The sequence below is a fragment of the Ascaphus truei genome, chromosome 7 (genome assembly GCF_040206685.1).
Source record: "Ascaphus truei isolate aAscTru1 chromosome 7, aAscTru1.hap1, whole genome shotgun sequence".
Lineage (NCBI taxonomy): Eukaryota > Metazoa > Chordata > Amphibia > Anura > Ascaphidae > Ascaphus > Ascaphus truei.
Genome location: NC_134489.1, coordinates 9,581,654 through 9,601,824, shown reverse-complemented (window position 1 = coordinate 9,601,824; position 20,171 = coordinate 9,581,654). Strand labels below are relative to the sequence as shown.

General features: G+C 49.6%; 1 protein-coding gene across 4 annotated transcripts in view; it reads right to left on the bottom strand.

Annotated features, from left to right (window-relative positions):
* LOC142498689 (uncharacterized) overlaps nucleotides 1-20,171 on the bottom strand; it is a 73,234-nt gene that overhangs the window by 24,312 nt on the left and 28,751 nt on the right. The gene's annotated exons all lie outside the window — the stretch shown is intronic.

Sequence of the window (20,171 nt, the reverse complement as noted above, 5' to 3'; positions counted from 1 at the left end):
GCCCTTTGCCACCCTGCCCTTTGCCCACCTGCCCTTTGCCCCCCTGCCCTTTGGCCTCTTGCCCCCTGCCCTCTTGCCCCCTCCCTGTCCTCTTGCCCCCCCTGCCCTCTTGCCCCCCTGCCCTCTTGCCCCCCCTGCCCTTTGCCCCCCCTGCCCTTTGCCCCCTCCCTCCCTGCCCCCCTCCCTCCCTGCCCTCTTGCCCCCCTGCCCTCTTGCCCCCCTGCCCTCTTGCCCCCCTGCCCTCCCTGCCCTCTTGCCCCCCTGCCCTCCCTGCCATCTTGCCCCTCCCTGCCCTTCCTGCCACCCCGCCCCTCCCTGCCCTTTGGCCCCCCCGCCCCTCCCTGCCCTTTAGCCCCCCCCACCCCTCCTTGCCCATTGGCCCCCGCCACCCCTCCCTGCCCTTTGGCCCGCCCCTCGCTGGCCTTGGCCCCCCGCCCCTCCCTGCCCTCTGGCCCCCCCACCCCTCCCTGCCCTCTTGCCCTTCCCTGTCCTTAGCCCCCCCGCCCCTCCCTGCCCTTTGGCCCCCCCGCCCCTCCCTGCCCTTTGGCCCCCCCGCCCCTCCCTGCCCTTTGGCCCCCCGCCCCTCCCTGCCCTTTGCCCCCCCCGCCCCTCCCTGCCCTTTGCCCCCCCCCCAACCATCCCTGTCCTTTGCCCCCCCCATCCGCCCCTCCCTGCCCTTTGCCCCCCCCGCCCCTCCCTGCCCTTTGCCCCCCCCCGCCCCTCCCTGCCCTTTGCCCCCCCCTCCCCTCCCTGCCCTTTGCCCCCCGCCCCTCCCTGCCCTTTGCCCCCCCCGCCCCTTGCCCCCCCGCCCCTATTCATTTATCAGTAGTTTTATTAAGATGTTTTTTGGTTATCTTTTTTAATTGCCAATCCCCCGTTAGGATATGTATTCATGTACATGCCAAATTAATTTCTATTGGAGATGTATATTTAGTATTATTGTGCTGTTTTTGGTAAATACGATCTATTTTGTACTTTAAAGTGAGTACAGGCTCAATTAAGCCAATAATTATAATAATCATATTAGTAACGGGTTGCTAGGCAACCACAGGGCATATATACACAGCCCTAGATCTGCAGATAATCTCCTTTGGAAAAGTCGCCCGTGTGCGGTGAAACGCGTCAGGTTACGTCATCACGACACTACGTCATCCCGCAGGCCCGCGATCCGTCCGGATCGCGCCCGGCGCAGTGCCGACGCCAGAGAATATCGGAGCCTTCACTGAAGTGATTCTTGGAGTTTGCTGTTTTCTGTTAAAGCGTTCCAGTCTTCCAGCTGACCGCAGTCCCTCTCGCGCTGGGAGGACTACCATCGCGGGCACGATCGCGGATGTACCAGGTTGGCGGTGATAGTATTCACAAATTGCCCATTTTTACCTACGTTTGTGAGTGAACCTGTTTCCCCCCTCCCATTCCCCCTTTCCAAAATAAATGTACTATTTTACGCTATGGGCGTGCGCTCTCTCTCTTTTCTTTTTCCTCTAGGTCCAATTTTGGATGTGGTCCATCCTCTTGAGAGCTGCCTTAGACCCCTCTACTAGAAGAGTCTGTATACACATCAGAGATACTGTTGGACTTTGTCAAGGGACTGGTTTTTATATTTACACTTATATTCACTGTATTTGTATTAGAGTTTAGTTTTTTGTTGTATGTCATTGTATTAATCACTTTTTATTCACTGATTCGTTTATATTGATATTGTTCTTATTATCATTTTCACATAATTTCACCAACACAAATTATTTAAATGTATTTAATTATTTGCATATAAACACTTGGCACTACTATATATATATGGTTTTCTGGGTATGCACCTTAACCCTGGCTGTGCTCAAAACTGTGACCATGCAGCAAGCTTAAGCCTATAGGGAACCATGTTAAAAATGGTTTTTGAGGCAAAAAGTGACACTGTGTGCTCATTTGCATGTCATTTCCCAGAATCCCTTGCTGCAGTGCAAGTGCTGTATGCTGGGTGATAATGGGGAAAGGCGGGGTTGCAGACCTGCAGATGAGCATACAGTTGTATTTGCATATATATATATATATATATATATATATATATATATATATATATATATATATATATACACACACACACACACACACACACACACACACACACACACACATTATATATATATATATATATATATATATATATATATATATATATATATATATAATCAAAAAATAAATAGATGATACCGTTCTGTGGCTAACGAAATGCTTTTATTTGTGCGAGCTTTCGAGATACACTGATCTCTTCTTCCGGCGATGTTACAATGAATGAAGCAAGCAAAAGCTATACTATAAACAGTGTCTCTTGGAATGTTATCTGTGCTAGTCCTTCCCCCGGTGTGGATGTGTTTTATGGCTGGAGGTGTCAAGAGGTTCCTGAAAGCAAGTGATGTAAGAGTATGTGTGTGTATCAGTGTGAATAAAAATGAATGGAGAGCCCACAGTATATACAGTGCTTTACAAAAGGTGTGTATATATATATATATATATATATATATATATATATATATATATATATATATATATATATATAATTAATATAGATCTATAAATAGGTACAGCTAGATAATAATTATATAAAGTTGAAATTGTGGTGTAAACCTATAGTCCATTCTCGGGAGCCCCTGATATGCGTTATTAGTAAAACCAGCTGTGACATTCCGCTCTGTGACATTCCGCTCTGTGACGTTCCGCTCTGTGACGTTCCGCTCTGTGACGTTCCGCTCTGTGACGTTCCGCTCTGTGACGTTCCGCTCTGTGACAAGCATCCCAGTTTTTTCCTGTGGTTTGTAAGTGCATAGCTGGTTTAAGAGACGTATTTATGATCGATGGGTGCGTGGGAATATCCTCAGATAAACCTTGTTGCTACAGCACTCCCAAACGTCTCCTTTCCTCCTGGTGCTTGGAAACCTTTAAAAGCTGAAGGCTAAGCACCATGTTGCATTAATGAGAGTTATACTATACATTCCTAAGTGTTTCTAAAATGTGCTAAGGCCCGGGTTACTTGCGGAACACACTTAAGAAACAAGAAAGTTGTAATGACAACACAGCAGATTTCTCATCTTTGGCCAATACATTTTGATCTATTTCAGTAAATAAAAATACCACTTGTGGGGCATTTGCATGTCTCACACGGGTCTGTAACCCTTCCTTTCCCCATTATCTCTTAGCATACAGTGTTTCCACTGCAGCCAGGGATTCTGGGTAATAACATGCAAATGAGCACAGTGTGTCACTCTTCTCATCCATTTTCAGACGGACCCCTATAAGCTTGTGCCTTTTGAGTTACATAGCTTTCCAGCACAGCATGGGTTACAGAAGTGCACAGCCAGTACCCCTGCTCACGATACTTGTCTCAACCTTTTTGGTCTCATCAGTGAGAGGTTGGTTGCTGGCTGTGCAACGGGAAGCTGGTACGTGGGTATAACCAGACATTAAATAAAGTTATGGTGGGTAAAAAAAAAGTGACAAAACCCTCCACTGTAGAGTGTACCGCAAATAGAAATACCACCTATGGATACATTTGCATGATCTATTTCAAGAATTTCATCTTCTATGTACAGTAACAATAGAACAGAGTCTCCCAAGTGAGATGTGAAGCAGAACTCTGCTCACAAATTCCTTAGTGCAGTCTCTTCCATGTATTACAGAGCAGTGAGGAACGCAGCGTTTCAGCTCCCGTATGCACCTTCCATCACCTGAAACGCTGCGTTCCTCACTGCTCTCTAATACATGGAAGAGGCTGCACTATTACATTTGTGAGCAGAGTTCTGTTGGATATCTCACTTGGGAGACTCTGTTCTTTCTTTTTTTCAGTCTATTTAGTGCTGGCCACACATTCAGAGTTTTCAGCCCCCGGGTCCCAGTCTTGAAGGTTATATATATTATCAAAAAAAAGTAGCTGTAACAGGCATAAGCTACTACCTTCTTCAGATACTCGCTACCTTGAATAGAAGTATTTTGTATGTTGTATCCTTGCTGAATCGCTGAGATGATTGAAGAAATAAAGATGACTGATTTGAACTATAAACCCGATTCCTGATTATTACATCGCCGAAGTTTATCTAACAGAAGGGGGAGGTGTGACGAAATAGGCAGCAGGGCTTCCTAGGAAGCTCTGCCCTGTTGTCTAATGTCATCAGGGTAACTATGGGGTTAATGTTGAGCACCCAGGTTTTGCCAGTTTATTCCAATTTACCAAGTATTGGGCTCTGTGAAAACAGCACTACTGCTCTGCTCCAGTTACTCAGGGCGCTAAGGGTTAACTCTAAACTGGCTTTAAGCCCTGGGGCCTATTAGGCGTGGTATCCCTGGGGAGGGGAAATCCATGTGTGGGCATTTTCCTGTGCCTGCCTACATCCTGTGGACTATGCTAAGGATGGGGATGACAATATTTGGGCATGTCATCTTGGGCTTCCTGGTCCACCTTCAACCCCAGTAATCTCATCTTCTGGGCCTGGCGCCGTGTGCATCTCTCTAATTCAGACAGGAGTATAACTACTACCTTCTCCACAGCCTCAGAGTTAGTTATTCTGCCCCTGATAGCCTGTGTAAAGGCTGTGTGTCCTTCTCCCTGATAGGCTGTGTGTCCTTCTCCCCTGATAGCCTGTGTAAAGGCTGTGTGTCCTTGTCCCCTGATAGCCTGTGTAATGGCTGTGTGTCCTTCTCCCCTGATAGCCTGTGTAAAGGCTGTGTGTTCTTCTCCCTGATAGCCTGTGTAAAGGCTGTGTGTCCTTCTCCCCTGATAGCCTGTGTAAAGGCTGTGTGTCCTTCTCCCCTGATAGCCTGTGTAATGGCTGTGTGTCCTTCTCCCCTGATAGCCTGTGTAAAGGCTGTGTGTTCTTCTCCCTGATAGCCTGTGTAAAGGCTGTGTGTCCTTCTCCCTGATAGACTGTGTAAAGGCTGTGTGTCCTTCTCCCCTGATAGCCTGTGTAAAGGCTGTGTGTCCTTCTCCCCTGATAGCCTGTGTAATGGCTATGTGTCCTTCTCCCTGATAGCCTGTGTAAAGGCTGTGTGTCCTTGTCCCTGATAGCCTGTGTAATGGCTGTGTGTCCTTCTCCCTGATAGCCTGTGTAAAGGCTGCTGCTCCTTTGTTTGCTATCAGCTTTGTAGCTTTTTGGCAGGCAGGCGCACTGTGGTTGTGAGTTTAGCGGTGGCGGTTTGCCTTCTTATTGATTGGAGTACTGTGAAGTGGCTGTGTGTCCTTCTCCCTGATAGCCTGTGTAAAGGCTGCGTGTCCTTCTCCCTGATAGCCTGTGTAAAGGCTGTGTGTCCTTCTCCCCTGATAGCCTGTGTAAAGGCTGTGTGTCCTTGTCCCTGATAGCCTGTGTAAAGGCTGTGTGTCCTTGTCCCTGATAGCCTGTGTAATGGCTGTGTGTCCTTGTCCCTGATAGCCGGTGTAATGGCTGTGTGTCCTTCTCCCCTGATAGCCTGTGTAATGGCTGTGTGTCCTTCTCCCTGATAGCCTGTGTAAAGGCTGTGTGTCCTTCTCCCTGATAGCCTGTGTAAAGGCTGTGTGTCCGTGTCCCTGATAGCCTGTGTAATGGCTGTGTGTCCTTCTCCCCTGATAGCCTGTGTAAAGGCTGTGTGTCCTTCTCCCTGATAGCCTGTGTAATGGCTGTGTGTCCTTGTCCCTGATAGCCTGTGTAATGGCTGTGTGTCCTTGTCCCTGATAGCCGGTGTAATGGCTGTGTGTCCTTCTCCCCTGATAGCCTGTGTAAAGGCTGTGTGTCCTTCTCCCTGATAGCCTGTGTAAAGGCTGTGTGTCCTTCTCCCCTGATAGACTGTGTAAAGGCTGTGTGTCCTTCTCCCCTGATAGCCTGTGTAATGGCTGTGTGTCCTTCTCCCCTGATAGCCTGTGTAATGGCTGTGTGTCCTTCTCCCCTGATAGCCTGTGTAATGGCTGTGTGTCCTTCTCCCTGATAGCCTGTGTAAAGGCTGTGTGTCCTTGTCCCCTGATAGCCTGTGTAAAGGCTGCGTGTCCTTCTCCCTGATAGCCTGTGTAATGGCTGTGTGTCCTTCTCCCTGATAGCCTGTGTAAAGGCTGTGTGTCCTTCTCCCCTGATAGCCTGTGTAATGGCTGTGTGTCCTTCTCCCTGATAGCCTGTGTAAAGGCTGTGTGTCCTTGTCCCCTGATAGCCTGTGTAAAGGCTGCGTGTCCTTCTCCCCTGATAGCCTGTGTAATGGCTGTGTGTCTTTCTCCCTGATAGCCTGTGTAAAGGCTGTGTGTCCTTCTCCCCTGATAGCCTGTGTAAAGGCTGTGTGTCCTTCTCCCCTGATAGTCTGTGTAAAGGCTGTGTGTCCTTCTCCCCTGATAGCCTGTGTAATGGCTGTGTGTCCTTCTCCCTGATAGCCTGTGTAGAGGCTGTGTGTCCTTCTCCCTGATAGCCTGTGTAAAGGCTGTGTGTCCTTCTCCCCTGATAGCCTGTGTAATGGCTGTGTGTCCTTCTCCCTGATAGCCTGTGTAATGGCTGTGTGTCCTTCTCCCTGATAGCCTGTGTAATGGCTGTGTGTCCTTCTCCCCTGATAGCCTGTGTAATGGCTGTGTGTCCTTCTCCCTGATAGCCTGTGTAAAGGCTGTGTGTCCTTGTCCCCTGATAGCCGGTGTAATGGCTGTGTGTCTTTCTCCCTGATAGCCTGTGTAAAGGCTGTGTGTCCTTCTCCCCTGATAGCCTGTGTAATGGCTGTGTGTCCTTCTCCCTGATAGCCTGTGTAAAGGCTGTGTGTCCTTCTCCCCTGATAGCCTGTGTAAAGGCTGTGTGTCCTTGTCCCTGATAGCCGGTGTAATGGCTGTGTGTCCTTCTCCCCTGATAGCCTGTGTAATGGCTGTGTGTCCTTCTCCCCTGATAGCCTGTGTAATGGCTGTGTGTCCTTGTCCCTGATAGCCTGTGTAATGGCTGTGTGTCCTTCTCCCTGATAGCCTGTGTAATGGCTGTGAGTCCTTCTCCCCTGATAGCCTGTGTAAAGGCTGTGTGTCCTTCTCCCCTGATAGCCTGTGTAAAGGCTGTGTGTCCTTCTCCCCTGATAGCCTGTGTAATGGCTGTGTGTCCTTCTCCCCTGATAGCCTGTGTAAAGGCTGCGTGTCCTTCTCCCTGATAGCCTGTGTAAAGACTGTGTGTCCTTCTCCCCTGATAGCCTGTGTAAAGGCTGTGTGTCCTTGTCCCTGATAGCCTGTGTAATGGCTGTGTGTCCTTCTCCCCTGATAGCCGGTGTAATGGCTGTGTGTCCTTCTCCCCTGATAGACTGTGTAAAGGCTGTGTGTCCTTCTCCCCTGATAGACTGTGTAAAGGCTGTGTGTCCTTCTCCCTGATAGCCTGTGTAAAGGCTGTGTGTCCTTCTCCCCTGATAGCCTGTGTAAAGGCTGTGTGTCCTTCTCCCCTGATAGCCGGTGTAATGGCTGTGTGTCCTTCTCCCCTGATAGACTGTGTAAAGGCTGTGTGTCCTTCTCCCTGATAGCCTGTGTAAAGGCTGTGTGTCCTTCTCCCCTGATAGCCTGTGTAATGGCTGTGTGTCCTTCTCCCTGATAGCCTGTGTAAAGGCTGTGTGTCCTTGTCCCCTGATAGCCTGTGTAAAGGCTGTGTGTCCTTCTCCCCTGATAGCCTGTGTAATGGCTGTGTGTCCTTCTCCCTGATAGCCTGTGTAATGGCTGTGTGTCCTTCTCCCTGATAGCCTGGGTAAAGGCTGTGTGTTCTTCTCCCCTGATAGCCTGTGTAAAGACTGTGTGTCCTTCTCCCCTGATAGCCTGTGTAAAGGCTGTGTGTCCTTGTCCCTGATAGCCTGTGTAATGGCTGTGTGTCCTTCTCCCCTGATAGCCGGTGTAATGGCTGTGTGTCCTTCTCCCCTGATAGACTGTGTAAAGGCTGTGTGTCCTTGTCCCTGATAGCCTGTGTAAAGGCTGTGTGTCCTTCTCCCCTGATAGCCTGTGTAAAGGCTGTGTGTCCTTCTCCCTGATAGCCTGTGTAAAGGCTGTGTGTCCTTGTCCCCTGATAGCCTGTGTAAAGGCTGTGTGTCCTTCTCCCTGATAGCCTGTGTAATGGCTGTGAGTCCTTCTCCCCTGATAGCCGGTGTAATGGCTGTGTGTCCTTCTCCCCTGATAGCCGGTGTAATGGCTGTGTGTCCTTCTCCCCTGATAGCCTGTGTAATGGCTGTGAGTCCTTCTCCCCTGATAGCCGGTGTAATGGCTGTGAGTCCTTCTCCCCTGATAGCCGGTGTAATGGCTGTGTGTCCTTCTCCCCTGATAGCCTGTGTAATGGCTGTGTGTCCTTGTCCCTGATAGCCTGTGTAAAGGCTGTGTGTCCTTGTCCCTGATAGCCTGTGTAAAGGCTGTGTGTCCTTCTCCCTGATAGCCTGTGTAATGGCTGTGAGTCCTTCTCCCCTGATAGCCTGTGTAATGGCTGTGTGTCCTTCTCCCCTGATAGCCTGTGTAAAGGCTGTGTGTCCTTCTCCATGATAGCCTGTGTAAAGGCTGTGTGTCCTTCTCCCTGATAGCCTGTGTAAAGGCTGTGTGTCCTTCTCCCCTGATAGCCTGTGTAATGGCTGTGTGTCCTTCTCCCCTGATAGCCTGTGTAAAGGTTGTGTGTCCTTGTCCCTGATAGCCTGTGTAATGGCTGTGTGTCCTTCTCCCCTGATAGCCTGTGTAAAGGCTGTGTGTCCTTGTCCCTGATAGCCTGTGTAATGGCTGTGTGTCCTTCTCCCTGATAGCCTGTGTAATGGCTGTGTGTCCTTCTCCCCTGATAGCCTGTGTAAAGGCTGTGTGTCCTTCTCCCCTGATAGCCTGTGTAAAGGCTGTGTGTCCTTCTCCCCTGATAGCCTGTGTAATGGCTGTGTGTCCTTCTCCCCTGATAGCCTGTGTAAAGGCTGTGTGTCCTTCTCCCTGATAGCCTGTGTAAAGGCTGTGTGTCCTTCTCCCCTGATAGCCTGTGTAATGGCTGTGTGTCCTTCTCCCCTGATAGCCTGTGTAAAGGCTGTGTGTCCTTGTCCCTGATAGCCTGTGTAATGGCTGTGTGTCCTTCTCCCTGATAGCCTGTGTAATGGCTGTGTGTCCTTCTCCCCTGATAGCCTGTGTAAAGGCTGTGTGTCCTTCTCCCCTGATAGCCTGTGTAATGGCTGTGTGTCCTTCTCCCCTGATAGCCTGTGTAAAGGCTGTGTGTCCTTGTCCCCTGATAGCCTGTGTAATGGCTGTGTGTCTTTCTCCCCTGATAGCCTGTGTAAAGGCTGTGTGTCCTTGTCCCCTGATAGCCTGTGTAAAGGCTGTGTGTCCCTCTCCCCTGATAGCCTGTGTAAAGGCTGTGTGTCCTTCTCCCCTGATAGCCTGTGTAATGGCTGTGTGTCGTTCTCCCTGATAGCCTGTGTAATGGCTGTGTGTCCTTCTCCCCTGATAGCCTGTGTAATGGCTGTGTGTCGTTCTCCCCTGATAGCCTTTGTAGAGGCTGTGTGTCCTTGTCCCCTGATAGCCTGTGTAATGGCTGTGTGTCCTTCTCCCTGATAGCCTGTGTAAAGGCTGTGTGTCCCTCTCCCCTGATAGCCTGTGTAAAGGCTGTGTGTCCTTCTCCCCTGATAGCCTGTGTAAAGGCTGTGTGTCCTTCTCCCCTGATAGCCTGTGTAATGGCTGTGTGTCGTTCTCCCCTGATAGCCTTTGTAGAGGCTGTGTGTCCTTGTCCCCTGATAGCCTGTGTAAAGGCTGTGTGTCCTTCTCCCCTGATAGCCTTTGTAATGGCTGTGTGTCCTTCTCCCCTGATAGCCTGTGTAAAGGCTGTGTGTCCTTTTCCCCTGATAGCCTGTGTAATGGCTGTGTGTCCTTCTCCCCTGATAGCCTGTGTAAAGGCTGTGTGTCCTTCTCCCTGATAGCCTGTGTAAGGGCTGTGTGTCCTTCTCCCCTGATAGCCTGTGTAAAGGCTGTGTGTCCTTTTCCCCTGATAGCCTGTGTAAAGGCTGTGTGTCCTTCTCCCCTGATAGCCTGTGTAAGGGCTGTGTGTCCTTCTCCCCTGATAGCCTGTGTAATGGCTGTGTGTCCTTCTCCCCTGGTAGCCTGTGTAAAGGCTGTGTGTTCTTCTCCCCTGATAGCCTGTGTAAAGGCTGTGTGTCCTTTTCCCCTGATAGCCTGTGTAATGGCTGTGTGTCCTTTTCCCCTGATAGCCTGTGTAATGGCTGTGTGTCCTTCTCCCCTGATAGCCTGTGTAAAGGCTGTGTGTCCTTCTCCCTGTTACCTGTGTAAAGGCTGTGTGTCTTTCTCCCCTGATAGCCTGTGTAAAGGCTGTGTGTCCTTCTCCCTGTTACCTGTGTAAAGGCTGTGTGTCTTTCTCCCCTGATAGCCTGTGTAAAGGCTGTGTGTCCTTCTCCCCTGATAGCCTGTGTAATGGCTGTGTGTTCTTCTCCCCTGATAGCCTGTGTAAAGGCTGTGTGTCCTTCTCCCCTGATAGCCTGTGTAATGGATGTGTGTCCTTGTCCCTGATAGCCTGTGTAATGGCTGTGTGTCCTTGTCACTGATAGCCTGTGTAAAGGCTGTGTGTCCTTCTCCCCTGATAACCTGTGTAATGGCTGTGTGTTCTTCTCCCCTGATAGCCTGTGTAAAGGCTCTGTGTCCTTGTCCCTGATAGCCTGTGTAAAGGCTGTGTGTCCTTCTCCCTGATAGCCTGTGTAAAGGCTGTGTGTCCTTCTCCCCTGATAGCCTGTGTAAAGGCTGTGTGTCCTTGTCCCCTGATAGCCTGTGTAAAGGCTGTGTGTCCTTCACCCCTGATAGCCTTTATAAAGGCTGTGTGTCCTTCTCCCCTGATAGCCTGTGTAATGGCTGTGTGTCCTTCTCCCTGATAGCCTGTGTAAAGGCTGTGTGTCCTTCTCCCCTGATAGCCTGTGTAAAGGCTGTGTGTCCTTGTCCCCTGATAGCCTGTGTAAAGGCTGTGTGTCCTTCACCCCTGATAGCCTTTATAAAGGCTGTGTGTCCTTCTCCCCTGATAGCCTGTGTAATGGCTGTGTGTCCTTGTCCCTGATAGCCTGTGTAAAGGCTGTGTGTCCTTCTCCCCTGATAGCCTTTGTAAAGGCTGCGTGTCCTTCTCCCCTGATAGCCTGTGTAAAGGCTGTGTGTCCTTGTGACGGGAGCTTTGTGACAGCTATAATAATACACCAAATAACTGGGTTGAACTGAACGAGGCTTAGATATAATAAAGTATATTTATTCCTTAAATAGGTGAACACAGCAATATAGTACAGTAACAGGCAAGAAGTAACACTTACTTGGGGGTGGGGAATGAGAAGTATCAGATAGCAATTCTCCAGCATCCAGGTCACAATCAAGATGGTATTAGAAGACAAAGGATATAGGTTTGACCACAGTTTATATATCTTTTGTAACCCTATCCTTAACATTAAGTACAGGCTATTGGATAACAATTAGCTGTATCCAATCTTTAACGTGGGAACACATTTTAATCCATGCCCCCCTGCTAGTTAGCTCATGCGCACTAGGACCCTGGGGTCTCATTTCTGTAGCCCCACATTTACATCGGGAATGCCAGCCAGTCTACCAAATGGAATTTCTGGCAGGATACCCTTTGTTGGAAGGTGTAAAATATGACACTCACAGACTGCTCTGGTTTGAGTCGTCTCCGCCCTCAGGTAAACAGTGAGGGTGGCAAAACCCTTTGAACAGTACTTAGGTCCTAGACATTGGGTCGCCTCTCTGACCATATGCTTCCTTGTATGCAAAGGAATTTCCTCTGGGTTTTATCCCTGCCTTGGGATACAGTATTACAGGTAAAATACAAACATATTAAAATATCCGGTTCCGTTAGGCCAGAGGGTCCAAACTACCCAGATCTCAATGCCGGAACTGGGACACCATATGGTCCGAGTTTCAGCCCGCTACGACCTTCGGAACCGGAGTTACACAAATACCACTTAAACCGTTTCCTATTTTAATTAAAAAAACTCAGCTGTAAATTAAATCACGGTTTTTCACTAAATTCCCATTGAAAACAACGGGCTCCGCCGCCATAGACTTTCAATGGCAAACCGCCGCCATTGGCGGCTATGGGAATCCACCGCCATAGACTTTCAATGGGGCATCGCTGCCGTTGAAGTCTATGGGGTTTCTCCGCCATAGCTGTTCAATGGAAATTGGCCGCCGTTGAAGTCTATGGGAGAATTCCCGAACTTTCAAGGGGATCCATACTCCGTCGGGTTGGTCCAAGAGGGTCAAGGATGGTTCTGCAGCCATGCCGGAGCAGGTACCACAAACCCTGGCCCTCGGGACCCTCCGGAACCGGAAGTATGGATTCATGGTTTGTAGCTTTTCAGACTTAGTCAAATTCCTGAGCTGTTTCTGCCGCCGCCATTGGAACCTATGGCGCGACCCGCTCTCTCGGCACGACCCTTCTCGGGGGTCCAGGATTCGGGGACCCGGTGGTGGTCGAGTGGGGGGAGGTCTAGGAACTAGGGGCAAAAAGAATTTTATTTCTGGGTGCCCTAGAACTGTAGATTCCCACGCCACTTAACGTTGAACTTGACTAATCAGTGATCAAAGCTCTTTTTCAGAAAAAGTATCCGCTTTGCGGTTTTGCGGTTTGGACGGCAGCCAACTCGTTCCTGGAAAGCGCCGTCGAGGAATCTCCATTGAAGTCAATGAGCCCATTGACTTACAATGGGAAACCGCCGCTCCTCCTCTCGGACGCCACCTGCTGGTCTTCGAGGGAAACCGGTCCAAAACAGCAAGATCCGCCATTGAAATGCATTGAGCTCTAATGGCGGCCTATGGGACTCTGCAAAATGGTGCCTGAAAAGGCGGGAAAATTACACAAAGGGCTATAATCACTAAAGAACTATTAACCCTTGCCCTCCCGGATGGATCCCCGTGTGTGTGTGATGCAGACACTGATATAAGAAGTTATAACAATAAAGCATGGGGACAGGGGAATATACATTTTCATGCTATAACAAGGGTTAAACCACATTTCTGGACCGCAGCCCAGTTAACCCCTTGTCTCCCTGGTGAGGTCAGGGGATGGCCAAATTGGGTGCAACCCTTTAATACCGGGCCACCCCCTTTCTCCCTCTACAGTCCTTCTCCCCTGATAGCCTGTGTAAAGGCTGTGTGTCCTTCTCCCCTGATAGCCTGTGTAAAGGCTGTGTGTCCTTCTCCCCTGATAGCCTGTGTAAATGCTGTGTGTCCTTCTCCCCTGATAGCCTGTGTAATGGCTGTGTGTCCTTCTCCCCTGATAGCCTGTGTAATGGCTGTGTGTCCTTCTCCCCTGATAGCCTGTGTAAAGGCTGTGTGTCCCTCTCCCCTGATAGCCTGTGTAAAGGCTGTGTGTCCTTCTCCCCTGATAGCCTGTGTAATGGCTGTGTGTCCTTCTCCCCTGATAGCCTGTGTAATGGCTGTGTGTCCTTCTCCCCTGATAGCCTGTGTAATGGCTGTGAGTCCTTCTCCCCTGATAGCCTGTGTAATGGCTGTGTGTCCTTCTCCCCTGATAGCCTGTGTAATGGCTGTGTGTCCCTCTCCCCTGATAGCCTGTGTAAAGGCTGTGTGTCCTTGTCCCCTGATAGCCTGTGTAAAGGCTGTGTGTCCTTCTCCCCTGATAGCCTGTGTAAAGGCTGTGTGTCCTTCTCCCCTGATAGCCTGTGTAAAGGCTGTGTGTCCTTCTCCCCTGATAGCCTGTGTAAAGGCTGTGTGTCCTTCTCCCCTGATAGCCTGTGTAAAGGCTGTGTGTCCTTCTCCCTTGATAGCCTGTGTAATGGCTGTGTGTCCTTCTCCCCTGATAGCCTGTGTAATGGCTGTGTGTCCTTCTCCCCTGATAGCCTGTGTAAAGGCTGTGTGTCCTTCTCCCTTGATAGCCTGTGTAAAGGCTGTGTGTCCTTCTCCCTTGATAGCCTGTGTAATGGCTGTGTGTCCTTCTCCCCTGATAGCCTGTGTAATGGCTGTGTGTCCTTCTCCCTGATAGCCTGTGTAAAGGCTGTGTGTCCTTCTCCCCTGATAGCCTGTGTAATGGCTGTGTGTCCTTCTCCCCTGATAGCCTGTGTAATGGCTGTGTGTCCCTCTCCCCTGATAGCCTGTGTAAAGGCTGTGTGTCCTTGTCCCTGATAGCCTGTGTAAAGGCTGTGTGTCCTTCTCCCCTGATAGCCTGTGTAATGGCTGTGTGTCCTTCTCCCCTGATAGCCTGTGTAAAGGCTGTGTGTCCTTCTCCCCTGATAGCCTGTGTAAAGGCTGTGTGTCCTTCTCCCTTGATAGCCTGTGTAATGGCTGTGTGTCCTTCTCCCCTGATAGCCTGTGTAAAGGCTGTGTGTCCTTCTCCCCTGATAGCCTGTGTAAAGGCTGTGTGTCCTTCTCCCTGTTACCTGTGTAGAGGCTGTGTGTCCTTCTCCCTTGATAGCCTGTGTAAAGGCTGTGTGTCCTTCTCCCCTGATAGCCTGTGTAATGGCTGTGTGTCCTTCTCCCTTGATAGCCTGTGTAATGGCTGTGTGTCCTTCTCCCCTGATAGCCTGTGTAATGGCTGTGTGTCCTTGTCCCTGATAGCCTGTGTAAAGGCTGTGTGTCCTTCTCCCTGATAGCCTGTGTAATGGCTGTGTGTCCTTCTCCCCTGATAGCCTGTGTAAAGGCTGTGTGTCCTTCTCCCCTGATAGCCTGTGTAAAGGCTGTGTGTCCTTCTCCCTGATAGCCTGTGTAATGGCTGTGTGTCCTTCTCCCCTGATAGCCTGTGTAATGGCTGTGTGTCCTTGTCCCTGATAGCCTGTGTAATGGCTGTGTGTCCTTCTCCCCTGATAGCCTGTGTAATGGCTGTGTGTCCTTCTCCCTGATAGCCTGTGTAATGGCTGTGTGTCCTTCTCCCTTGATAGCCTGTGTAATGGCTGTGAGTCCTTCTCCCCTGATAGCCTGTGTAATGGCTGTGTGTCCTTCTCCCTTGATAGCCTGTGTAATGGCTGTGTGTCCTTCTCCCTTGATAGCCTGTGTAATGGCTGTGTGTCCTTCTCCCTGATAGCCTGTGTAATGGCTGTGTGTCCTTCTCCCTGATAGCCTGTGTAATGGCTGTGTGTCCTTCTCCCCTGATAGCCTGTGTAAAGGCTGTGTGTCCTTCTCCCCTGATAGCCTGTGTAATGGCTGTGTGTCCTTCTCCCCTGATAGTGTAACGGATCAGGGGACTCGCTCTTCCCAGCGTGTCCCCGTCACCTTGGTCCCTCCGGCTAAACCTTCTCCTTCCTTGCCTTCCCGTTCTCTGCCCCACTCCCTTGCGGCACGGTGGTGCAGGTACAGGGGGGGACACATCACAGTGTGGTGCAGGTACAGGGGGGGACACATCACAGTGTGGTGCAGGTACAGGGGGGGTCACATCACAGTGTGGTGCAGGTACAGGGGGGGTCACATCACAGTGTGGTGCAGGTACAGGGCGGGGACATCAAAAGTGAGGTGCAGGTACAGGGGGGCGTGTCCTTGCCTGGATCGGGGCTGTATGCGAGTGTGTGTCTCTGTGTGTGTGATGTGAGATGTGCGGGTGCAATGTGGCAGCTGGGGGGGAGGGGGGGAAATGTTCCAGCGGGGGGGGAGATGTACCAGCAGGCAGGGGGGCGACGACATGTATTCAATATTACATTTCCCGGACGAAGCCGGGCACAAAAGCAAGTATATATATATACAGTTGTGTGAAAAAGAAAGTGCAGCCTCTTTGAATTCCATGGTTTTACATATCAGGACATAATAACAATCATCTGTTCCTTAGCAGGTCTTACAATTAGGTAAATACAACCTCAGATAAACAACAACACATGACATATTACACCGTGTCATGATTTATTTAACAAAAATAAAGCCAAAATGGAGAAGCTATGTGTGAAAAACACATTTGGATTTTTAACACAATAATACGTTATCATTTGATTGCAAATGTATGTTTTTGATTTATGTGTTTGTACTATGTATTTAAACAACGATTTGCATGTATATATGTATATGTGTATGCAATTGGGGTTGCATTGTCTTTTACGATGCAGCTGCTAGTTGTATGTATGTATATATACAGTGGTTGACAAATCACCAAAAAATCTACTCGCCACACAAAAAAATCTACTCGCCACCTAGTACTAAACGTGTGCTGCTTGGGCCAATATTTACTCGCCCGGGGTTAAATCCACTCGCCCGGGGCGAGCAAATGTATAGGTTTGTCGAACACTGTATATATATATATATATATATATATATATTGTGATGCCGTCACTGCCCTCTAAGGCCACGTCCATAGAAGGACAGGCCGCGCTGAGCCGTGCGGACGCTCCGCGCTGAGCCCCTGCATCCTCAATGAGGATGTCTTTAGAGGGGGCTCACGCGAGCGTCCGCAGGCGTGCTGAGGCGCTGGATTTTTCAGCCGACAGCCAAGCTGTTTTTCAGAGCGCTGTCGGCTGAAAACATCCAATCAGCGCGGAGCAGCGTCAACGTCACGGCGCCGTGACGTCGGCGCCGTGACGTTGACGTCGGTGCGTCGTGGGCAATTGGCCCAGCGACGTCACTGCCCCGCCTCCCTCTGCCTCCCCCCGCCTCCCGATCATGCACGCTGGCTCGCCTGCATGGCCATGAAATCGCGCAGATTTCAGCAGGCGAGCCCAAGTGTCAGCGCGGCTCCGAACTGCTCACCCCTTTATGGCCTCCGCCTAAGGGTTAGAATGGGGCAGTTGTGGGACTTTACAGCTCTCATAGAGTTAATCCTCTTGGAAAGGTCTGTTCAGCTGAGAGTTAATGAGCTAATTAGCCTAGCCTGTATAATCAGGAAGTGATACAGAGATCCCCCCCCCCATGCTGCCAGACACACACTGTTGAAAGTTATACAGAGAGGGCGAGAGACACTGCTGCTTGACTGATCTGAAAATACACACAGACAGCCCTGTGAGAGACTGAAAGGAGACCTGCTGCAGGTACACTGGGTAAAGTGGGGAAAGAGTTTAGTTCTCCCAAGATTAGTTAGGGACTAAGCAGTATTAGTCAGTACTCGTGGAAGGAGTTAGGTCTTTTGTTTCTGTTTTGTGTTAGGAGTTAACCCTGTACCTGCTTTGTACCCTGTAAATAAACCCCTGCTTAGAAAGTACAGTGTTTCCTGCCTTTGATCTGGACAAAAGATCCGACGCTGGAACTGAGACGTCACAATTGGTGGAATTTAATGCGGACAGTCCACATGGCAGTGAAAGTGGAAAATGGAAGAATTTCTGACCTCGCTTCAGTACAAACAAAGAGAAAATTCTGCTATTTTAATGCGGGGGTTGCAACAATTGGCAAAGACCCAAGAGGAGATGTCAAAATCCTACAATGAGAGTTTACAACAGATGACAAAGTCACAAACTGAAAGTACAGCGGTGTTAGTACAGCAGATGGCGCTGTCCCTACATCAGACGCTAAAAGAAGAGCAAAACAAGGCGCAACTTCGCCTGCACCAGGAGCTCCGAGTGTTGTGAGACAAAAATTACCGCCCAGACTAGAGTGGCCCCACAGGTCGCTCACCAGGTAAAAACGCACCTCATTCAGAAAATGACGATAGACGATGACGTTGAGGTGTACCTGTCAATCTTCGAGCGCACCGCAGTACGCGAAGGGTGGCCAGCTGAGGAGTGGGCGGGAATAATTGCTCCCTTCCTGGTGGTGACTCACAACAAGCCTATTATGACTTAGAGCCCGAGCAAGCTAAAGACTATGACACCCTTAAGGCGGAGATTATGGCACGGCTAGGGGTCACCCTCGCGGTTCGGGCCCAACGGTTCCATTCTTGCCATTATGATATAGAGAAGACACCCCGCTCTCAACTCTATAACCTTATACACTCTGCAAGGAAGTGGCTCCAGCCTGAGGTATGTTCCATCTCTGCAGTTGTCGAAAGAGTCGTTATAGACCGGTTCCTGAAGGGTCTCCCCTGCACCATCCAGAAGTGGGTGAGCCAGAGTGACCCCAAAGACGCCGAACAATTGGTCGCTTTAGTCGAATGTTACTTGACTGCCGAGGAGATGTCCAAGAGATCAAGTCCAGATGAGTGCTCCGGTTCTCGCTTCCTGCGCTCCAGGAGGTCCGATAAGACTGTTCATCCGAATAGGAATCCCCAAGGACTCATTGACTTGTGTAAAGGAGTAGGAAATCCCACAGCACCTAGGAGGGACTCTGGTCTTGTTGTTCCCAGTAGACTGGAGAGAAAACACTGACCCAGTTTTGTAAGGTATATAGAGTGCTACAGATGCCATGAACTTGGACATGTGGCCGCAGTTTGCCCTCGGAACGCGGAACCAATGGAATGTAACTTTTCTGTGGGGCATGGTCCGCGCTGGGTTTCTACAGTTCAGCACAGTTCTTGCAGTTCAGAAGAGGACGACGAGGACTCCTATGTGGCCCCGCGGAAAGGACAACCTCCGTGTGCAACAGAAGCTGCAGGGAAAGCTTACCCCATGGCATCAGAAAAGATGAGAGGTGGACTACAACACAGAGCGCTTGGCGCAATCGTCACAGGAGTGACTACTAGCCTTAGTATGACAAAGGCTACCGATACCGCCATAAGCAGAAATCCAAGTGAGTCAGACCAAAAGAGTGTTGACTGGAAACGGTTCTATGAGGCGTCCCAACAAGACGTTCAACGCCTCATCGACAAGCTAGAAGTTTCTTAGCGAGAGGTCTGCACGTTAAAAACAGAGCTGGGTAAAGTAAAGCAGCAAGTGCTACAGGAGCGACTGAGTACCCAGTGGGTCCCTGCCGAGCAGCATGATGAGCTGAAGGCCGCCCTCAGCCTTACCCGAGCATCACTGGAAGCAGAATACGAAAAAACTAAAAATGTCCAAACCTTGGAATCTGAAAAACTGAAGTTGGATAAAAGGCTTCTAGAGCTAAAGCGGATAACTGAACACACGTCCCAGCAACTCACAGCTATAAAGGAGGACAACCTCAAGCTGGAGAAGCAGAGAGCCTGCTCCATCAGCAAAAATCAGTACACCCAGGAGAAAGAGACATGGAAAACAGAAGCAGCAGCAATCCTAGCGACAAAAACTACAGAGATCCAAAATCTGAAGGATGCGCTGATACAAACCCAGAGTAAGCACCGGGAAGAGATGAAGGCCCTGATAGGAATTGAATTGGCAGCTGCCTTGAGCCAGAAAAGAAGTATAAAAGGACAGCTTCATGACCTGAGGAAGGACCTGGAGTCTGAGCGTGCTGGCTGCAAGAAGGCAGAGAAACAACAGCGTGACCTAGGTGAAGAGCTCGAAGCTCTGAAGACTGAGTGGGATATTACGCTGGACTCTATTACTGCTCAGCAGGAGGTCTAATACGAAAAAAACCTTTAAGAAGAGGTGGATGTCAGACATGTCTGACAAAGAGGCTGGTGCACGGGAATCGTGCACTGGCCGCTCACAGGACAATGTTTCGCTGGGGGGAGGGATATGTGATGCCGTCACTGCCCTCTAAGGGTTAGAATGGGGCAGTTGTGGGACTTTACAGCTCTCATAGAGTTAATCCTCTTGGAAAGGTCTGTCCAGCTGAGAGTTAATGAGCTAATTAGCCTACCCTGTATTGTCAGGAAGTGATACAGAGATTCCCCCCCCCATGCTGCCAGACACACACTGTTGAGAGTTATACAGAGAGGGTGAGAGACGCTGCTGCTAGACTGATCTGAAGATACACACAGACAGCCCTGTGAGAGACTGAAAGGAGACCTGCTGCAGGTACACTGGGTAAAGTAGGGAAAGAGTTTAGTTCTCCCAAGATTAGTTAGGGACTAAGCAGTATTAGTCAGTACTCGTGGAAGGAGTTAGGTCTTTTGTTTCTGTTTTGTGTTAGGAGTTAACCCTGTACCTGCTTTGTACCCTGTAAATAAACCCCTGCTTAGAAAGTACAGTGTTTCCTGCCTTTGATCTGGACAAAAGATCCGGCGCTGGGACTGAGACGTCACAATATATATATATATATATATATATATATAGCAAATGGAAATATACTGTATGCTCATTTGCATGTCTTAGGCAGGTCTGCAACCCCGCCTAACTTAACTAAGTATATATATATATATATATATATACATATATATATATATATATATATATATATATATATATATATATACACACACACACACACACACACACACACATCTACTGTATATATGGTATGTGTATCTGGTGTGCATGTTTATTGTGCTTTTGTATGTGTATGGAGC